The sequence below is a fragment of the Rhipicephalus sanguineus genome, chromosome 7, assembly GCF_013339695.2.
Source record: "Rhipicephalus sanguineus isolate Rsan-2018 chromosome 7, BIME_Rsan_1.4, whole genome shotgun sequence".
NCBI classification, from domain to species: domain Eukaryota; kingdom Metazoa; phylum Arthropoda; class Arachnida; order Ixodida; family Ixodidae; genus Rhipicephalus; species Rhipicephalus sanguineus.
In genome coordinates, this window is record NC_051182.1 from 56,542,672 (window position 1) to 56,561,587 (window position 18,916).

At 46.0% G+C, this 18,916-nt stretch overlaps 12 non-coding genes across 12 annotated transcripts; all 12 read left to right on the top strand.

Annotated features, from left to right (window-relative positions):
* The first annotated feature begins 10,999 nt into the window (after window positions 1–10,999).
* Trnae-uuc (transfer RNA glutamic acid (anticodon UUC)) lies at window positions 11,000–11,071 on the top strand. The gene has a single exon. It is a non-coding gene; the product is annotated as a tRNA-Glu (tRNA).
* Window positions 11,072–11,077: 6 nt separating this feature from the next.
* Trnaq-cug (transfer RNA glutamine (anticodon CUG)) lies at window positions 11,078–11,149 on the top strand. The gene has a single exon. It is a non-coding gene; the product is annotated as a tRNA-Gln (tRNA).
* Window positions 11,150–11,226: 77 nt separating this feature from the next.
* On the top strand, window positions 11,227–11,298 carry Trnae-uuc (transfer RNA glutamic acid (anticodon UUC)). The gene has a single exon. It is a non-coding gene; the product is annotated as a tRNA-Glu (tRNA).
* Window positions 11,299–11,304: 6 nt separating this feature from the next.
* Trnaq-cug (transfer RNA glutamine (anticodon CUG)) lies at window positions 11,305–11,376 on the top strand. The gene has a single exon. It is a non-coding gene; the product is annotated as a tRNA-Gln (tRNA).
* A 75-nt stretch (window positions 11,377–11,451) lies between these two features.
* Trnae-uuc (transfer RNA glutamic acid (anticodon UUC)) lies at window positions 11,452–11,523 on the top strand. Its single transcript has one exon. It is a non-coding gene; the product is annotated as a tRNA-Glu (tRNA).
* A 6-nt stretch (window positions 11,524–11,529) lies between these two features.
* On the top strand, window positions 11,530–11,601 carry Trnaq-cug (transfer RNA glutamine (anticodon CUG)). The gene has a single exon. It is a non-coding gene; the product is annotated as a tRNA-Gln (tRNA).
* Window positions 11,602–11,674: 73 nt separating this feature from the next.
* Trnae-uuc (transfer RNA glutamic acid (anticodon UUC)) lies at window positions 11,675–11,746 on the top strand. The gene has a single exon. It is a non-coding gene; the product is annotated as a tRNA-Glu (tRNA).
* A 6-nt stretch (window positions 11,747–11,752) lies between these two features.
* Window positions 11,753–11,826, top strand: Trnaq-cug (transfer RNA glutamine (anticodon CUG)). The gene has a single exon. It is a non-coding gene; the product is annotated as a tRNA-Gln (tRNA).
* Window positions 11,827–11,900: 74 nt separating this feature from the next.
* Window positions 11,901–11,972, top strand: Trnae-uuc (transfer RNA glutamic acid (anticodon UUC)). Its single transcript has one exon. It is a non-coding gene; the product is annotated as a tRNA-Glu (tRNA).
* Window positions 11,973–11,978: 6 nt separating this feature from the next.
* On the top strand, window positions 11,979–12,050 carry Trnaq-cug (transfer RNA glutamine (anticodon CUG)). The gene has a single exon. It is a non-coding gene; the product is annotated as a tRNA-Gln (tRNA).
* Window positions 12,051–12,125: 75 nt separating this feature from the next.
* Window positions 12,126–12,197, top strand: Trnae-uuc (transfer RNA glutamic acid (anticodon UUC)). The gene has a single exon. It is a non-coding gene; the product is annotated as a tRNA-Glu (tRNA).
* A 6-nt stretch (window positions 12,198–12,203) lies between these two features.
* Window positions 12,204–12,275, top strand: Trnaq-cug (transfer RNA glutamine (anticodon CUG)). Its single transcript has one exon. It is a non-coding gene; the product is annotated as a tRNA-Gln (tRNA).
* The last annotated feature ends 6,641 nt before the right edge of the window (window positions 12,276–18,916 follow it).

Sequence of the window (18,916 nt, forward strand, 5' to 3'; positions counted from 1 at the left end):
TGTACAAAAATCGGAATGTCTGAAAAGCTTGTTTGTTTTTTTCTGCACTGTTTGCCTTTGCAGCTTGTTATCATCCTTCCGTCACTTTGTTTGGCATTGTGTAACGGTGTAGAGAGATGATGACTCCTGTTAAGGTGTCTTGTTGGCAAGGATTCATTTGTATGTTGGGAAAAGAAAGTTACTTTTGCTCAGTTTTTAGCTAATGTAAGTCTCACGTCGTTTTATTTCTCCTGTGCCCTAATTTGTTTTGGGGCTTGTTGGGGGAAGATGTGATTTACTGTTAACAAACCTTGCTTTCTTGAGTACCTAACTTTTGCAGCCTTCATGAGCAGCACTGCTATTTCTAGAAGCAAGTTGCTCCCATGAACTGTTTGCTTTTGTGATAGCTCATGTCTCATGCTTCCATATTGGGATATGCAGTGCTTGTAAGTTAGTCCTTATGTAAGCTTGGACAAAACGCTTTATGAAGAAGTTATTCATGTGTGAATGAGTCTGAAGCATAATTTTTAATTCATGCAAGTTAGCTCAAGTTAATTCTTTCTTCTGTTTTTACTTCTTTTGATGTATTTGTTTGTCTTTTTCCAGCACAATTTTAGTAGTTTGCTGTTAACAAAGGCATTTTGTGGCTGCAATTGCTCATGCATAGTATTACTGGTTGTTTCTGACCATCAGAGTTGTCTTAAAGCTGCTTTCATTGTTGCACCAATGCAGTAAATTTATGATACGACAGGCAAAGTTTGGAAGAATAAGGTGCAGCGTGAGATGGAGATGTCTTTATACTGTAATTAAAATGCCTTTCATGTGACCCAGTCACATAATTGTGCATATTTTGTCTAAAGCCCCATACACTGATGCTATTTGTATAACTGCTCAGCTTTGTAGTGTTCCTTTTAGTTTATCTAATCTTTTTTTTTAATTGAAGGGTAGCTGCCTGTTTCGTTTATAATGCATGTGAAAGTTTATTTTGAAGTTGCTCACAGCACCGGAACATGTCAGTTTTAGCAAATGTTAAAAGGACGCTCGTGATGTCTTTTTTTTTTCTTTTGCTGGCTGCTTTAGGATTGTGAGATTTGTTTTTAGTCTGTCTTTTTTTGTTTTTAAACACTTCCACTTGAAGTTTAGCATCGCGACCTGTTTTGTGGAAAAATAAACAATGTTTTCCGCGCTCATAATTTTGACGTGGCATTTTTGATGTTCACTTATTTTGTACTTTCACACGACGATGCTAGTCGTGGCTTAAACATACTTAAATATAACTTCATTCATTAGCATAAGAAAAACAACAATTCTCTAAAATAAATAAACATTCATTAAAAAGAAGAATGAGCGGGAAATGAGAAGACCTTAAAGGGGCCCTGCAACACATTTACAAGTAATTATCGAATGGCTTCATGTAAAGAGCTTATTGCCGCACGAATCGACTGCCGCAAAAATATTTGGAATTCGTCAAGTACGAGCGGAGTTACAGGGATTTGTCGCACGCTTCAAGCGCCTTCTCTCTCCTTTCGTACATGCGAGCGCGCTGAAAGCTACGCAGGGTGCGGGATGACAAGGGGGCAAGAAGATGCGTCCTTTCGTAAATGAACGTCATGACCTTGAGCACTTTGTTTTCTTTTTTCTTTCGAACGCGCGGCTTTCAAATGTGATCGCGAGCGCGGCACGTGGCGGCATTCTGCGGCCGCCGCAGTAACTATGTAGCTCACGATGCTCAAATCAGCCAATGGGCGTGGACTTCGGGTTTATGGCGCGGTCATTTGGGTTTACGGCATCATTTGTCGAGCGAAGGGGGAATGATTTCTCGCTGACTTCGATAATTCATTGTAAATTTCAGGCCCTATGCTGCGCTATAATATTTGGCTCACATGTTCTCGGAAGCCTCGACTACCGATCGGCGGCGTTTTCTGACCATGCTAAAAAGTGTTGCAGGGCCCCTTTAATATTTATTGGCACTTACATAGAAGCCAACAGAAAATGATGTTAAGAAAAAGTGTAGGGATAATTATGCTTTAACGTGACAGCGTTAAAGAGCCAATGTCGCAGAAGTTCTCGTGTCTGCAGCGTCATCGTGGGTATTGAGCGAAAAATCGGCGTTGTCCACCAGCCAAAAATCAACATGGACGCAAATAACAAAAGTCATCCGTTCGAGCCGAATCGAACCCAGGCCTTCTGCGCGGCAACAATTTTCCTACCACAGAGCCATGCCAGTATTTTTACTGCAATAGCAATTATGTGGAAACTCTCGGCGGGTGTTTGCCATCAGCGTCGCCGTCATGTTTCGTATAAAGGCCAAATTGATAACATCGATTGGCGCATCGTATGTTCTACGCGCGAGCAAAAGCACGCAAGCGCTGGGGACGAACGCGGCTGTCGCAAGAAGGGTGCCTGTGATAACAATGCCCCACGTGTGTTACCCCCCCCCTTCTTTACCCCCCTTCCTTGGCTAGCCAATGATGAGTTCTTTGTGTAATGTGTGTTGAGTAGCGTTGCCAGCTTTTCCACACGGTTTATTGGTTGTTACCTGGCGTGACGTACATTACCGTGCTCCTACCGTTTGCCGTATCAGCAGAGCTGCTACGGTTGAGGTTTATCGAGTGTCGCAGATAGAAAACTATCGTCATCATGAACCGACACACGCTCTCTTCTGCTTCGCTCCCAGAACTCTTGCGCCGATTGAGTCCGGCGTGGGATGCAATAACCTTGATGGGCGAGAGAAGGAGTACAGAGAGAGAGAAGAAAATATAGAAATATCTGGGAAAAAAATTTATTGGCGAGCCGGGGTTCAAACCCGTGTCCCCACGATCCGAAGGCGAGCATCGCAACCACTCGGCTATCCATGCACGCTATCACAGCGGAGCATAGCCTTGTATACATGACTTGCACGTGACGTCACAGACAGGTTCTCTGCGTTTGTTCACAAACATGGCGGCCACCGTGACTTTTATCTCATTAGAGTGTTATTTCAGCGGAGGACACCCAGTCGTTCACTCCTCGCGCGTTCTTTTGTGCTCTCCCCGCCTTCTTCTGTTCGCCAACTGCGCAAAGGGGGATTGGAGGGGGCACCGGAACTAATCTGATATCACCGTTTCTTGCTCCGCGCGTTCGAGCAAGAGTTCACCCTGCGATTTCAAACAGTTTGTTCACAAAGATGGCTGTCACGGTGACGTCAGTGCAAGCCATGTATAGTATAGTACAGCAAGGGGTGGTAAAGAGACAGGTGAGAGGGTAAAAGCTGCGCTAATTTTTCATGAGTGCTTCGTGAAACACGCTCTGTGTGTTTTCACCGACGGTTCGCCAAAAAACAATGGCCGGATGTCTTGCTCGCGACCTTCGTGGCACATGAAGCAGCTATACGCACGTCGCACGTTCGGATAACATTTTTTTTCGGTAAGAGAAATTCAGTACGCCTGAATTTTCGTCAGTACTGCCGGAACCATTTAGCAAATGAAATGTCTAGCGCCAAAGCAGATTGGTTGGAAAAATTATACTAGCCACCAGTGGCGTAGCCAGGAATTTTGTTCGGGGGGGGGGGGGGGGGGGGGCTCACGTTGCAGCGCGACCTCCTCATTGAATTTTTAGAACGACTAAGTATATGAATAACATTTATTTATTTATTTATTTATTTATTTATTTATTTATTTATTTATTTGTTTGTTTATTATATCCTCAAAGGTCCCGTATGGGACTTTACATAAGGGGTGGGCGTCATAAAATGGCGGTATCGATGAAGGTGTATGTTAGGATGTGGTTGAGTCTGCTTCCTCGATGGAATTTTTGAAGCGCGCAAAATCGCGGATGACTGCTGCTTCGTTCGGAACGTCATTCCAGTCTCGGGCGGTGCGCAAAAAGAAGGACTGCTGAAATGAAGTGGTGTGGGCACGTGGCGGAATCACAGCATTTGGATGACTTGTGCGATGACCTCGATGGACCGGCTGGACGAGGCGGTTGTCACGCGGGGTTGAATAAAAGAATCTGTGAAAAAGGCAGAGACGTGCAATACGACGACGAAGAGCGAGGGTAGAAAGATTTAACTGGGATTTGAGGGCGGAGACGCTCGAGTAGCGGGAATAATCTGAAACAATGAATCTGGTTGCTCGGTTGTGTACTGACTCAAGTATTTCGATATGATTAGTTTGGTGGGGGTCAAAGACAGCAGATGCATACTCAAGTTTTGGTCTGACAATGGTTTAATAAGCGTGTAGTTTAACGGAAGGTGGTGCCATGGAAATGTTACGGCGTATGTACCCGAGAGCGCGGTTAGCGGAGTGAATTATGTGATTTATATGGTCGCCCCATGATATATGTCACTCGAAAGATGGACACCCAGGTATTTAATCGAGTCAGTAGCAGCTATATGACAGTTGTTGATTGTGTGAGTAGCCGGTGTGTGGTTTTGGCGACGATGGAAAGAAATTAGTGATGTTTTTTTTCGCATTAAAGGAGTACTGACACGATTTTGAAGTGCAGCAAAACGGACGTTTTTGTTTTCCTTGGCATGTAGTGTTAACGCTCTCCCCACACCGCATCCGGGAAACACGTATAAATATTTAAGCTTGATTTTAAAGTTTTCATCTCCCAGCATCTGCAAGGCAGCTTCACCGCATGGAGAGCCCTATGACGTTTCAAGTCGGCTCACTTGGTTTGCGAAATCTGGGTTCTGCATGCAGCCTAAATCACAGAAATTGCTGTCAGAGGCACTGGACGACAGTTCACTCATCATGAACCACGTTCGACTGACAGCAAAGGACAGCAGGTGCATATTTCGTGGGTTGCAGTCTGCCCGTGACGTCACGGGCAGACTTGACACGTCACTATGAAGCCGCCCTCTCGAAACCGAAACCGAAACTGCTGGTTGAAAGAAGCGGTATTAAAAATATATGCAATGCATCCTCAGGCACCACGACACTCTTTTTAGGGTTCTCGACACCCGTGCTTTCATTTAGAGCAACAACCCGAAAATTTTTAAAATTCATGTCAGTACTCCTTTAAGGGACATCAACCAGGTGGTACACAACTGCTGAATGCGTGAGAGGTCATGATGTAGAGAGGAGACATCGGTGGGATTATTCATAGGGCGGTAGAGGACACAATCATCAGCAAAAAGACGGATGTTAGATTCAACGGAAAGCGGAATATCGTTAATGTATATTAGGAATAAAAGAGGCCCTAGGACGGTACCCTGGGGCACACCGGACAAGACATGGGAGAGGTCGGAGGAGTGATCATTAACATGCACGATTTGTTTACGGTTTGTTAGGAATGCTTTAATCCAGTTAAAAACATGCCGATGAAGGTTTAGACGCGAGGTTTTTAGAAGGAGACGGGAGTGGGGTACCTTATCGAAGGCTTTTTTCAAAATCGTGTGTCAATTGGGATGTTACGGTCCATATGAAGGTGAATGTCGTGCAGGAATAATGTTAGTTGGGTCTCGCATGAGTGATCTTTACGAAAGTCATGTTGGTTTGGGTGAAAGAAGTTTACGGATGATAAAAATGTAGCAACATGAGAAAAGATGACGTGTTCCATGATCTTTGAACAAACACTAGTGAGCGAGATTGGTCGGAATTACCTGCGAATGCGCCAGTGGCGCACCGACGGGGGGGGGGGGGGGGGGGGGTTTGGGTGTTGTAACCCCCCCCCCCTGAGGCCGACCTGACCCCCCCCCCCCGTAACTGCTTCACGGTCATTGTCACCGAGAATCCAACGTACACGTTCAGGTGGCCTTGTTAACGTTATCATTTCAATTCAAGAGGTGGTTTCAGGTCGAATTTCCTTCATTTAATGTGTTGTATTCGGTCATCTACTCCTAAACAGAAGGAGCGAAAACCGCAAGTTCTGTGACTCTGTGTTCACTTCCAGTGAAGCAGTTTTGGACGAAAGAGAAGATGCTTTCACGGGTCGTCGGTTTGACCCCTCTTCTTTTCCTGCCCCCTCTGATTACTGCAATAGAGCAAGGAGATAGTTCGGAATCTTCGAAACAAGCTATTGTTCTTATTCTCGGGGGAAGTCTAAAAAGGGACGGTGTACAATGATAATGCGGCGCGTGACTTAGCCACAGACGTCGGTGCACAGTGCATGTGACATCAAAAACTATTACGTATAGCAGCTAATCCAGCTGTGTACGCAGTGCTACATACATGTATGTCCAGAACAGGAGTTCGCAGTGTTGTTTACCGTTTATAACATTATTATCCGGTTCACACAGGTTCACACCTGCACACACGCCAATTATATTTGGTTACTGGGACGCTTCTAATGCAATTAGAGATTAGAATATCAAGTGCCTAAATAACATTAAATTGTCCGTGTCACATGGCTTGGTTTAATGGCCCTAATGGAGGGACGACAAAGTTGCGCAACAAGTATATGTTGGTTTTGCCTCAAATGTGCAACTTTTTCAAATTCTACGTCACAAAACTCATTTTATAGAAATAACAAGCGTTTTCATGTACATTCAATGCCTTACTCGCTATGCAATCGAAACTCGCTTAAGCGTGATGAACATTTCCTGTTACGATGCCGATGGTATTCTCATTACTTTTTCTCAAATCCTTGATATTATAGTGAACACGAATTGTGTCCGTCACGGAGCACCTTTCTTTTCCTTTAAATACTCAACAATATACGCTCTCCTGCCGACAAACATTCTTTTTTCATCTAGATGGGTTCTACAAAACATAAAATGAAAATGAGGTGGGATAGCCACTTCAACCAACAAGACCACAATTTCGATCAAGCCAAACTTTACATTCTACAAATTTACGGTCACCACGGGAGAGGAAATACATGGAATCGTATTTGATACTATTTGATGCACAAATTTCAATCCCTACACCCATCAGGAATAAATCTAGCTCGTGGTAATTTGGAATCACTAAAAGCCATAGCATGATTTCTATAATATTAAGAGACATAAAGTACGCTCAGCCTTCAAATAACCTGGACAAATATTCTATTCGCAACATAAAATCCGTACTAGCCTCCATCATACACTAACAATGTTCTTTTTTAAAAATATTTCAAGTTCTCCGCGCCTTATTCCGACTGTACCCCCCTGCCTTTTTTTTCTTTTTTTCCCCTCCTCCTTCTTCTTACTGGACAGCCGCCGAAGTTTTGAGGCCATCGATGACACTTGATGCGCATGTCCGCCAATGACTTCACCCATTAAGCACGTGTGGGCTTCAAAAGTACACCCCCCGCTTGCCCCACCATCTTCTGCAGCCCTTTGTGAGTGCTAGACGCGCCGCCCCCTTTCCAAGTTGCTTCCATACTCCGCTCTTTTCTTTGTCGAGCCTTCTACGGGTCTCGCTTTGGTGCGGGGTGCCGAAAAAAGAAGGAAAAAGATAGGGTGCTGAAAAAAGAAGGAAAAAGAAACGGTCTTGTTGACATCCCCCCCCCCCCGAGCGCGTGGCCCGCAGCCGACGATGGGGACGGGCGGTTCGTGAACATGTTTTCAGAATTACGAGCACAATAGCGCGTTCTCTGCCTTCTCCAAAAGACTGGCCACCGGAAGAGCGAACCCGAGGCATCCTCAACAAAACTGCTTGTACTGGCTGCGACGCCCGCTGCCTCAGCGGAACTGAGAACCTGTAAGAAAGACGGGAAAGACGTCCACAATTTTGCAAAGACGCAGACCACCGAATCAATTTTCTTGAAACTGTAGTCCTCGTAGCTGAAACCAATTACCAGAAATATGAATGCTGGCAGATACAAGCTACCCAATCGTGAACCACGCTGAAGGCAACCCACACGTAGCCTCTTCGCTTTTCCCTGCGCAGAGCCTAAGAAAATAGAAAAAAAGATGTCTGCCTACAGCTCACACAGTCCGGCACTCCAAGTATCCCCCTTTCCCTGTCTCTCATCTAACAGTTTACCTCGACACATCCACGCGCCGAAGGAGCTCCCCACCCCCTTTTACTCTTCAACTCATTCCCAACGGTCAAGCCCAAGCACTCCTCTGTTCTTCTGCTGACGAGCACCGCCGCCTCCTGACTCACCCTTTCATACCGGCCGAACAAGAAAAGAAGCCTTCTTCGTTTGTCTCGCTCCCTCGAACTCTCAAGAAAGAACCGTATGGATTCCGAAGCGTAGGGACAGTGCTCACTCAAAGTTCCAAAAATAAGAGGCCGTCGGCGGCGCTTCGAAACAAGTGTTTTCTGTTTTCTTCGGGGCTTGCGTTTTGTGCAGGCAAATGGTGTCGCCAGCGGGGTGGTCGCGCATTTTTTCTTAACTTTGTTGACAGCGGACGGACGAGGTGCATTGGAGCGGCTAGAAGAAAGGCGACCTCGTAGTACGCGGCTCATTCGTCAAAACGACCGCAAACCCCGGAGGCCGTACAGCGTACAGCTCGAGAACATGACTGTCGTTCCTGCATTTCTGAGCAAGCCTTGGAGCAACTAGTGTGTGCGTCGCCAGCCATGCCGCAGTACTGCACACACGCAGGGACCCCAAGCAAGCACGAATGCTATGCGAAATCCATACGTTGCGAAGACGGGAGGAGTAAGACGACGTGGCAGAATGAGTAAATGTTTTGAAGGCGGTGGGACAAGAAAAAGGGGCTTTGGAAAATGCGAAACGTATATTGGGGTGCCACGTTTTCTTTCTTTTTTTTTTTCAGTAGGCAACTCTCTCTCTCTCTCTCTTTTTACCACTTCTTTTTTGTATGTTGTACATCGGACGGAAAAGTCCGCTTTGCTAGAACTTGCTTCTGTGTCTGCTGCGCGAGTCTGCGTCGACAGTGACCTACCACACCAGACATCTCGCTGACGTGCCAGTCGAACACGATCCTCACCTACTTCCCGACAAAGATTCCGTGTTCCAATTCAAGAGAAGCAGCAACAACACCGGAATGCCCGATTACGGCCAAGAAGGAACCGATGACTCGGCACATAGCGCCGTCGGATGCGTCAATCGATCAGTCACTTATCAGAGGGTACTTCAGTCGCCGAACCTGTGCACCCGAATGACATGGCAAATCGGTAAGCGTGGCTACAACAGTTTATCCGTGAGCTGAGAATTGTATTGTACGTGTGCTGCACTGACCTGTGCATACTGTTTATAATCAATGACAGAAAGTTTACAATCAATATTTACGATACACTTTCAGATTTGTAGTTTGGCGAGGCTCGAAGGAAGTATAATATATGATGTTCTGCTCGCATTAAGCACAAAATTCTCAGTTGCAAAATTTTTCAACTGCTAAAGTTGCCAATGGGGCTTGTTTGTATGACATTTCCTGATTACTGTGGCTATCGAACACAAGACACAATAAATGGAACACAAGAAAGGCACACGGCGCGGGGTGTTGTGGGGGTGCTATATCACCTCTGTAAAGGCGCCTGCCGTAACTTGGGCGCGGCCGCTGTGTTTGCACGCACGTGCTTTGTGCGTAAGCGGAGACCTTCGTCCAAGGCCAGCGATGCGCTGTCTGTAATCCGAGTTTAGCACGGTGGCGCCGGCATCGCCGCCGCGAATTTAGGCCGGCGCATAGAAACAGCAGTGAATCTCTCTTTCGGGGTGTGGCTGCGCGCGCGGATGGACGACGGCCGCGGGGTCCGTGGGGGTCGGTACCGCGGCTCGCTTGCCTCGGGCCCTCGTGGTGAGTCGGACATCTGCGGCGCCGCCTTCGCATTTGTATTGTATTATGTTGTCTTATGTATGTCTTATGTAGTATTGCATGCCTTACATTGTCGTGAATGTGCGTGTTGTTTTCCAGTATTCATTGTCAGCTATACGTTTAGCGTGTACGTGTTACGTGTTTACAAATTCGGCCGGCGAGCTCGCCATGTTTTAAAGAAGTGTTTAATAAAACGTCTACATTTTTGTTGCACGACCGCGTGAACTGTGTCCGTGTGTTCCGAGGGCGGCGGCGGTTAAATCGCTCAACTGACCCCACATTGTCCTCGTGTGCCTTTCTTGCGTCCGATTTGTTTGCGCTACCATAGTTATCACTTGTTTTATAACAGCATTGTGCGATCGCCAGCCGGCCCGCGCGTCAGCACCCTTATCACTACATGGAGCTGAAAAATTTACAAAAACAAGTATTTGCCAGACACATTTGTTGGAACTATATTACGCGTTGGTTTATTCAATATGCCGTTTATTTTCTACGTGCGCTGCTTCACTGAGTGGCTTCTCGGCCCTCTCAAGTATTTTTAATATCTTGCTGCAAAACGCTGAAAGATCATCATCATCACATTTGATATATTATTATTATTATTATTATCATTATTATTATTATTATTATTATTATTATTATTATTATTATTATTATTATTATTATTATTATTATTATTATTATTATTTGGTATCACATATTTCATTTGTCGTTACATTCCTGTAGTCTTCTCAGAATTTCAACCCCCCCCTGAGAGAAATCCTGGGTGCGCTAATGCTTTCTGATAAGTGAATATCTGCGAAACGACAAAAAATAATGCTCAATATTTCTATTTCTTCGCAGACATGACAGAGGGGCGATATCGTCAGACCAGCTATGTGTTAGTATAAGTTTAATGGGGGAGCACGGCATCGAAATCTGGTGATCGTAACTTCTGATTGTCGAGATTGACTCCAGTGAGACTTCCATGGGAATTTAAGGTAGAGTAGACCCTAGAAGCTGTGGCTCATACCCACACTGGGGTTTGGCCAGGTGTCGGTTAGTTTTTAAAGGCAAATTTGAAATTGAAGTTCAGACTTTGTTTAATTAATACGGAAGAAGTATAAGTTGCTGATATTCCGTCCACGTGGTTATCGACTCAATGCAGTTCTTCCTCTTGGCCGATCCCCAGCGGTGGACATGCCCCAGTAATCGGGGAACAAGCAGGCAGTCAACTTCTTCATTTCTTTCTCGCAAGCTAATGACTGCTTTTACTAAGCGCAAACGACTTCTCAATCCAGAAATGCGTGTTCAAGTTTCTCCTTGAGACCTTTCCTTCTTTTTTTCCACGGAGCCCAATTACCTCATTCGCTGAGCAGAAGCCCCTCTGAATCTCTCGTTCCCATCTCCGGCGTGGTCTAGTGGCTAGGATACCTGGCTTTCACCCAGGAGGCCCGGGTTCGATTCCCGGCGTCGGAAAGGTGTGGTCTCATGGTGTAACGGTTAGCACTCTGGACTCTGAATCCAGCGATCCGAGTTCAGATCTCGGTGAGACCTCTTTTTTTTTTTTCCTTCACGAAGCACAACGACCTTTTTAACGGAGCAGAAACTCCTCTGTGGCTGTCGTTTCCATCTCCGGCGTGGCTTAGTGGCTAGGATACCTGGCTTTCACCCAGGAGGCCCGGGTTCGATTCCCGGCGTCGGAAAGGTGTGGTCTCATGGTGTAACGGTTAGCACTCTGGACTCTGAATCCAGCGATCCGAGTTCAAATCTCGGTGAGACCTCTTTTTTTTTTCCTTCACGAAGCACAACGACCTTTTTAACGGAGCAGAAACTCCTCTGCAGCTGTCGTTTCCATCTCCGGCGTGGTCTAGTGGCTAGGATACCTGGCTTTCACCCAGGAAGCCCGGGTTCGATTCCCGGCGTCGGAAAGGTGTGGTCTCATGGTGTAACGGTTAGAACTCTGGACTCTGAATCCAGCGATCCGAGTTCAAATCTCGGTGAGACCTCTTTTTTTTCCTTCACGAAGCACAACGACCTTTTTAACGGAGCAGAAACTCCTCTGCAGCTGTCGTTTCCATCTCCGGCGTGGTCTAGTGGCTAGGATACCTGGCTTTCGCCCAGGAGGCCCGGGTTCGATTCCCGGCGTCGGAAAGGTGTGGTCTCATGGTGTAACGGTTAGCACTCTGGACTCTGAATCCAGCGATCCGAGTTCAAATCTCGGTGAGAGGCCTCTTTTTTGTTCCTTCACGAAGCACAACGACCTTTTTAACGGAGCAGAAACTCCTCTGTGGCTGTCGTTTCCATCTTCGGCGTGGTCTAGTGGCTAGGATACCTGGCTTTCACCCAGGAAGCCCGGGTTCGATTCCCGGCGTCGGAAAGGTGTGGTCTCATGGTGTAACGGTTAGCACTCTGGACTCTGAATCCAGCGATCCGAGTTCAAATCTCGGTGAGACCTCTTTTCTTTTTCCTTCACGAAGCACAACGACCTTTTTAACGGAGCAGAAACTCCTCTGTGGCTGTCGTTTCCATCTCCGGCGTGGTCTAGTGGCTAGGATACCTGGCTTTCACCCAGGAGGCCCGGGTTCGATTCCCGGCGTCGGAAAGGTGTGGTCTCATGGTGTAACGGTTAGCACTCTGGACTCTGAATCCAGCGATCCGAGTTCAAATCTCGGTGAGACCTCTTTTTTTTTCCTTCACGAAGCACAACGACCTTTTTAACGGAGAAGAAACTCCTCTGTGGCTGTCGTTTCCATCTCCGGCGTGGTCTAGAGATTCCACTTCCGGCCACCGTAGTGAACGGACGCGGAATGTTGTGCTCCTCGAAAGGGCGGTTTCAGCGGCCCAGCCGGGTCGCGGCATCAGGTTTAACGATACGAAGACGACACAGGACTACCAGATTATATTGCCCCAGTTACCTACAGGTTTGACCAACCACTGTCTTTTTGCACGCGGACGTGAAAGCGAGGCCATATCGAGTCGAGCATTTCCGTGATTCTTTAGACCGTTTGCAGTAATGCCGGAAGTGGTTGGCTCTAGGAGCCTATCAAATGAATCACGTATGGGCGATTACCTTCAAGGACGAGAGTGCCAAAAAAGAAGATATTGTCGACCGCAGCATACACCGTCAAGGATCACAGGTGTGTTTTGCGATAGATCCCAGCAATCAAGACGCTCAGGATGAAGCTGTACTGGCTTTTGCACACCACACCAGACGAGGACGTAAGAAGCGCCCTGGCGCCTTACGGCACCGTAAGCGAAATTTCGCGGGAGAAATGGCGTGTGCAGGCTGTGCTGACAAAGGATCTCACACGCGTCTGGGGTGTCCCTTCGCTTGAAGGCAGGATACACTGTGGAAGGACCTGCCGCATCAGCTTCGCGTCGGGGAGGACCACGCACTCGTGCACGTTCCTGGCAGACCACCGCTCTGCCTCCGGTGCCGCGGCACCGGACACATAAGGCGCGAGTACCACGCTGTGGGCTCTGTCGTCGCTATGGCCACGGACGAGACCCAGTGGCGTGCGTAGCTACGCCAATGTGACAGGGTCTGGACGAAACGACGCCGTTGACGAGCACCTCATGGACCAGGCTGACGCGGAGGCGACCGTGTCGGGGTGGAGACTCAGCGAAACCTGATAGCGAGTCACAGACGGAACTTTACTGAAAAGAACGTGGGCCGTAAAGACGACGACGCGGCCGCGCCCCGCCTATGACACGAAGGAAATTGCAGACGCTGACACGGACACCAACAAGACAAGTACCACCGCGAGCACCGCACTAACAGAAGAAGAAAGCCATCAGGAAAAGCACCGACATGGATTGCGACCAAAAGACGGTCGTAAAGTAGACCTGCGTGAACAAACGAGGAAGACGGCACACAGACGGAGCTGCGTCAGGAAGAACCACTCCGAAAACGCCGGTTTTCAGGCGACTTCCAATTGAAATTCAAACCCAAGGTGCCGCTAGACAAGAGGACGGCACCGCCAGCAGACCCGCCTTAGCGGGAATGCTGACTGCAGACTTCGCGACAGAGCCTGGGACGGAAGGGTAGCCCAGTGAACTCTGAAAAATGTGTGCTGCTAGAGGAGACGCTTGGTCTTCGCCTGAAACCAGTACGAGACCACCTGACGTGGAGAGTCCGTTGGCCGCAAGTCTTCTTCCAGACGTGATGGGCCCTTCAAACGGTGTGAGTTTTGACCCCCTGCAGTCGGCATTAACGAATTCTGCTGTGACCCTGAAAGTAGCCACCTTAAATATTCGCGGATTAACTTCTCAAAAACGACAAACGAATACTGACTGATAATGACATTGATATTCTAGCGGTGCAAGAATCAAAAATCGACAGCGAAGAACTAACTGAACGGCTGGCGAATAATTACAAAACAAGCTATAACATATGTGTGTGTCATGCCAATGGCAGGGTCTGGGGGGTGTCTGTTATTTTTTAAACAGTCTAGTCGGAATTGGTGAGGAAAAAGTCATTACTTCGATAATGGGCGACTTGTACTTTGCGATTTTACTTTTTAAATGCGAAGTCGATTCTTAGCGGACCTCTGGCACTTTGAGGTTCTATCTCGTATCTATCTATATATCTATCTATTCTATCTATCTATCTAGCCGCCTACGTCTGGGTGCTTCATGATCGCCTCCTTAACTTGGTGTAGGCCAAGATTTGCATGGGAGGTTAAGAGGATGTGACGAATAGGATTGCCGGGGTCATGACATGAATAACGTTAAAATCCTGTCGCGTCCGTCGTCAAGACCCTTCCACTAGGACACGTGTGGCACATACCCGTTACCTTGCGCCGCGGTGTACGGGTATGCGCGACCGGTGATTGACAGTTTATATCTACCCAGGAACGCGAGAACAGACATTGGTTACTTAAATGCTAAAGCGTTAAGGAAAACCAACATAGGCAGCATTGACTCAACGAATAGAAAGTATGAAAATTAGGATCCCAGCAGGAATCGAACCCAAGCTTCTGCGTGGCTATCAGGTATTCTACCACTGAGCCACCCCAGGGTCTATAAATGGTTTGAAAAAACAGCCTACGCAGGGCGTAATATCTGTGGCAACGTCAGTTGTGGTTGTGGTGCTGGCTATCTAATTTCACAAGAAAGCAAATAAACGCTACATGATACGCTTACGATATGTACCCCTACGATACTGGCGTCATATCACATTGACGTCTGTAGTTTCCAGTGTCGGCTCCGCTTTATAGCAGTCTAATAAACATTACGTTTGATCTCTATGATTCAGCAGCTATATTGAAGCATTGCTCGACCCCGGAGGAATTACATTAACGAAGTTACATATGATATCCACATCACCGCACCGTAAGTGCAACTTCGTCCACCAGAACGGCGCAGTCGTGTCCTCTTGATTTCTTACGATGCTGGGCGATGGCCTCATGACTGACGGAGGATGATGCCTCATTGATGACAGCCGCTTTGCACATTAGGTCCGTAGGCCACACACACCCAGGTATTCTACGAATACGACAAACACCATCCACTGATGTTGGTCTACGTAGCACTATCCAGGCCTACCAGCCTCGACGGCCTATACATCATCAACGCGATGGGTGGGCTTCAGGTTGCGACATGTCGCCGGTTCTGTCGACAGACAATTTTTCGACGAAAATGACCGAGGCATCCACGAATTCCAACAGCTCTACTATACCACATACTTCAACTACACATGGACCCTCGTCACGACGGTCACGACCGGATAATATAACAAGTCACGACCAGCTGCTAGTGCTCACTGATTGCGGTGATGATGCCCTTGTCCAAGAACTGTCAAGAACTACTTGCACACTTGTACACGGGTTCTTGAAACGTGCGTGCGTTCTTGAGACACGTAATAAGCACTACGTATACAGCTTACCGCTACTGGTGTTGGTAATACCCACGTTGCATACGTAACCGTAAACACTGGTTATATAACACATATGCGGCTCTGCAGCAATATATATGTGTGCGTATAAATTTATACAAATCTTAGGCATCATTTTGTAACGTGTCGCCAGTAAAAAAAGTTACGCCACAGTCCCCTACCCGCCGCATGCTTCGCAAACATCGACTCCCACGGTACGTGGGAATCTGCCGAATTTTTGTAAAAAAAAAATGGCGAATAATTTGTGTGTACGCGCCTAATATAGCTTGTGAAAGAAAATGTTTTTTGACTACGTAGACACTTTTCTAAGATGCGGATCGTGTTGTTGTGTTGCTCGGTGATTTCAACTGTGTGTGGCATGCCCGAAGACAGTGTGAAAAATGTTCCAGTACGCGACAAAAGTGCATTACAGCTTGCTGCAATAACTGATGAATATGGCTTGGTAGATGTAGTGGTATGTATTCCGTGGAAGTCATGTGCAGTTTACACATTACCAGCAGCAAAGTCACGCCAGACTGGATAGAATGTATATATCTGGATGTATTGTACCTTTGTGCACAAACTATGCCGTGAAAAACCTTAGTTTCACTGATCACTCTCTTCGTAACGATCGAAATTGGCAAGAAAGAAAAAACTACGAAGTTTAACTGGATTTTATGGAAGTTGAATGAAAACTCTTGGGAGGACGAGATGTGTGTGAAAGTAGTAAGCAAGAAAGCTGAAGATGCACTTCGTAATGGAAGCACAAGTTACATAAGCGTCTGGGAGCAATTTAAAAATGAAGTTAAAATGTACGCAACTGAGAGGTCAAGTGTCATAAGATTCAAGGAAAAAGCAAAAAGAAAAAGATCTGCAGAGCACACTTGAATATCTACTGATGCAGATAGCACTATTCCGCATTGTTTAGCAAAGAAAATATAGGAAGTTAAAAGACAGATGGAATGCATTACGGATAAGAACGAGCTATAAAGGGGGCAGTAATAAGGGCCACGTGCTGAACGTTTCACATTGGCGAAGTGCCCACAAAACGAGTGCTTGCGGAAGAAAAACGATATGCAACAAAAAAAGAGATTAAAGAAATACGCTAGGGATGGTGAAGCTTTCTTCGGAGCAGCAAGTTATACGAAAAAGCTTTCCTTGAAACGTACCGAAGACTGTTGGGCGGTAAAACGGAAGTGAAAGACGAATTCATAGAAGCATTTTGTTCACTTATGCCGAAATTGGAAGAGTGACGTAGAGATGCGCTGGAAACGCCCATAAGATAGAAGAAGTTGGGCAAGCAATCGATGACCTTAGTAAAGGCAAGTCGCCAGGGAACCTGATGGCATAGGGGCAGGGTTTTATAAACTTTCAAAAGTGAAACTACGGTAAGCTTTATCACGTTATTACTGAAGCATATGAAATTAAGCAACTGCCTCTGTCCTTTAGGGCGAGTCACGTCATACTCATACCAAAAACTGAAGACGCAGAAAAGTTGCAGTGTGTGGAAACTATAGGCCCATAAGTCTTACGAATGTTGACTATAAAGTTACATGAAAGTTCTGGCAAAGAGACTACAATCAGTAATTACGAGTATTGTTGGTGCGCACCAGACGTGCGGTATAAAAGGACGAACCATTTTTAACAATATTCACACGGCGAGAACCATTTTAGAATGTTGTGATGCCACTAATGGCCACATAGCGATGATACAATTAGACTTGCAGAAAGCCTTCGACAAAGTGAGTCATGAAATATTATTTGCGCTATTGGATCACACTAACGTTGGTGGAGTAATACGAGAGGGTGTGAGAATGGCATATCAGAACTGCTATGCTAAACTCGTGATTAACAAAAAACTTAGCGCTAGCATAGCTGTGACATCTAGTGTGCGGCAAGGATGCCCTTGTTCCGCTCTGTTTTTGCCATTTACTTAGAACCCTTTTGTTTAAAATTGAGAGCAACACAAAGATAACAGGATACCAGTTCTTGACACATGAGGTAAAAATTTTAGCGTACGCAGATGATATCGCGATATTTTGTGAAAATAAGAACAACATACAGGAGGCGATAAGAGAAGCAAGAACATTTGCGCCTATACTGGAAGCGCCATCAGCTGGCAAAAGTGTAGGGTTTTTGGCATGGTGAGTGGAATTCCAAACCAGAGTACTTTGAAGGGATCACATTCACCACCACGCCGTCCAAGTATCTCGGAGTGCCTTTAAAATATTATCAAGAAACCACTGAACAATGGACTGATGAAACTGAAAACATTCGGGCAAAGGCAACCAAGTGGGGAGGATGTGACCTTTCGATCTTTAAGCGCGCAACAGTGTGCAACGTGTTTCTTGCAGCAAAAGTTTTTTACATGCTACAGGTATTATGTATGTCTCGAATATGTGTACAAAGGTTGCACAGAATATTTGCAGTGTTTATTTGGAAGTCTACTTGGGAACGAACTGGCCGAATTAATCTTTTTCACAAGCTTAAGAAAGGGGGAGTGGGATTGTCGCATTTATTCCTCAAGCAGGTTATTCTAAATTCTTTTACTTAAGGGATCAAAATGATGGATTCTTGCGTGCGGTGATGCAAGTGAGACTACGTGATAAGCTACACAGTACATGGTATCATCGTATTCTCCAACGCAGGTAGCGGTGAGAGGTTTTTTAAAAGAAGTCGTTTATGCCTTTCAGTTCCTACAAGAGCACTTTCGTTAGTGTATTTGTCATCGGTAACCAAAAAACAACTGTTAAGGATTTAGTGAATATCATGTGCCCAGTGCCTGTATACCGTAATAGGTATGTATTAGGATCTGAGAAAGATGTGTTTAAACGTATTAACAGAATACCTGTAAGAGCGTCAACTAAAACCTTTTTCTTTTTGCTACACACTGGCACGCTCCCCGTTAAACTATGGCTGAAAGATAAGGGATTCTATCTACCATGGGGTGTAAATTGCTTGATATGCAATAAGCCGGAAACAATCGAACACATTTTCTAGATTGCTTTGATTCTGTGTTCATGTGGGACATCCTCCAGAGAACTTTAAAAAAAGATTTCCCACTTACGCCATTCGGAATACGCTTTTTGCCTTGGGAACAACAGGAGATGTGCCATGTGATATGATAATGCTAGTAACCATGCACAGTGTCTGGAAAACCAGATGGATATCAGGCATGAAAATGAAGCACCAAAAGCCGCCAAGGTATACCTTCATGAATACTTGTTTACATTAGAGATGTTATACGAACTTCCTGAGCCACCTGACTGGCTACCCATGATAGAAAAGCTGCTCACAGTGAATATTATTAAATTAGTTACACGGGACAAGATGTCAGTCCCGCTTTTAAAATGTATATTTGAACATGTTGTGAAGTGTTGAATTCAAAGATAAGAATTCCTATGTAAAGTGTGTCTTGACCAAAGCAGGAAATAAAGAAAAAAAAA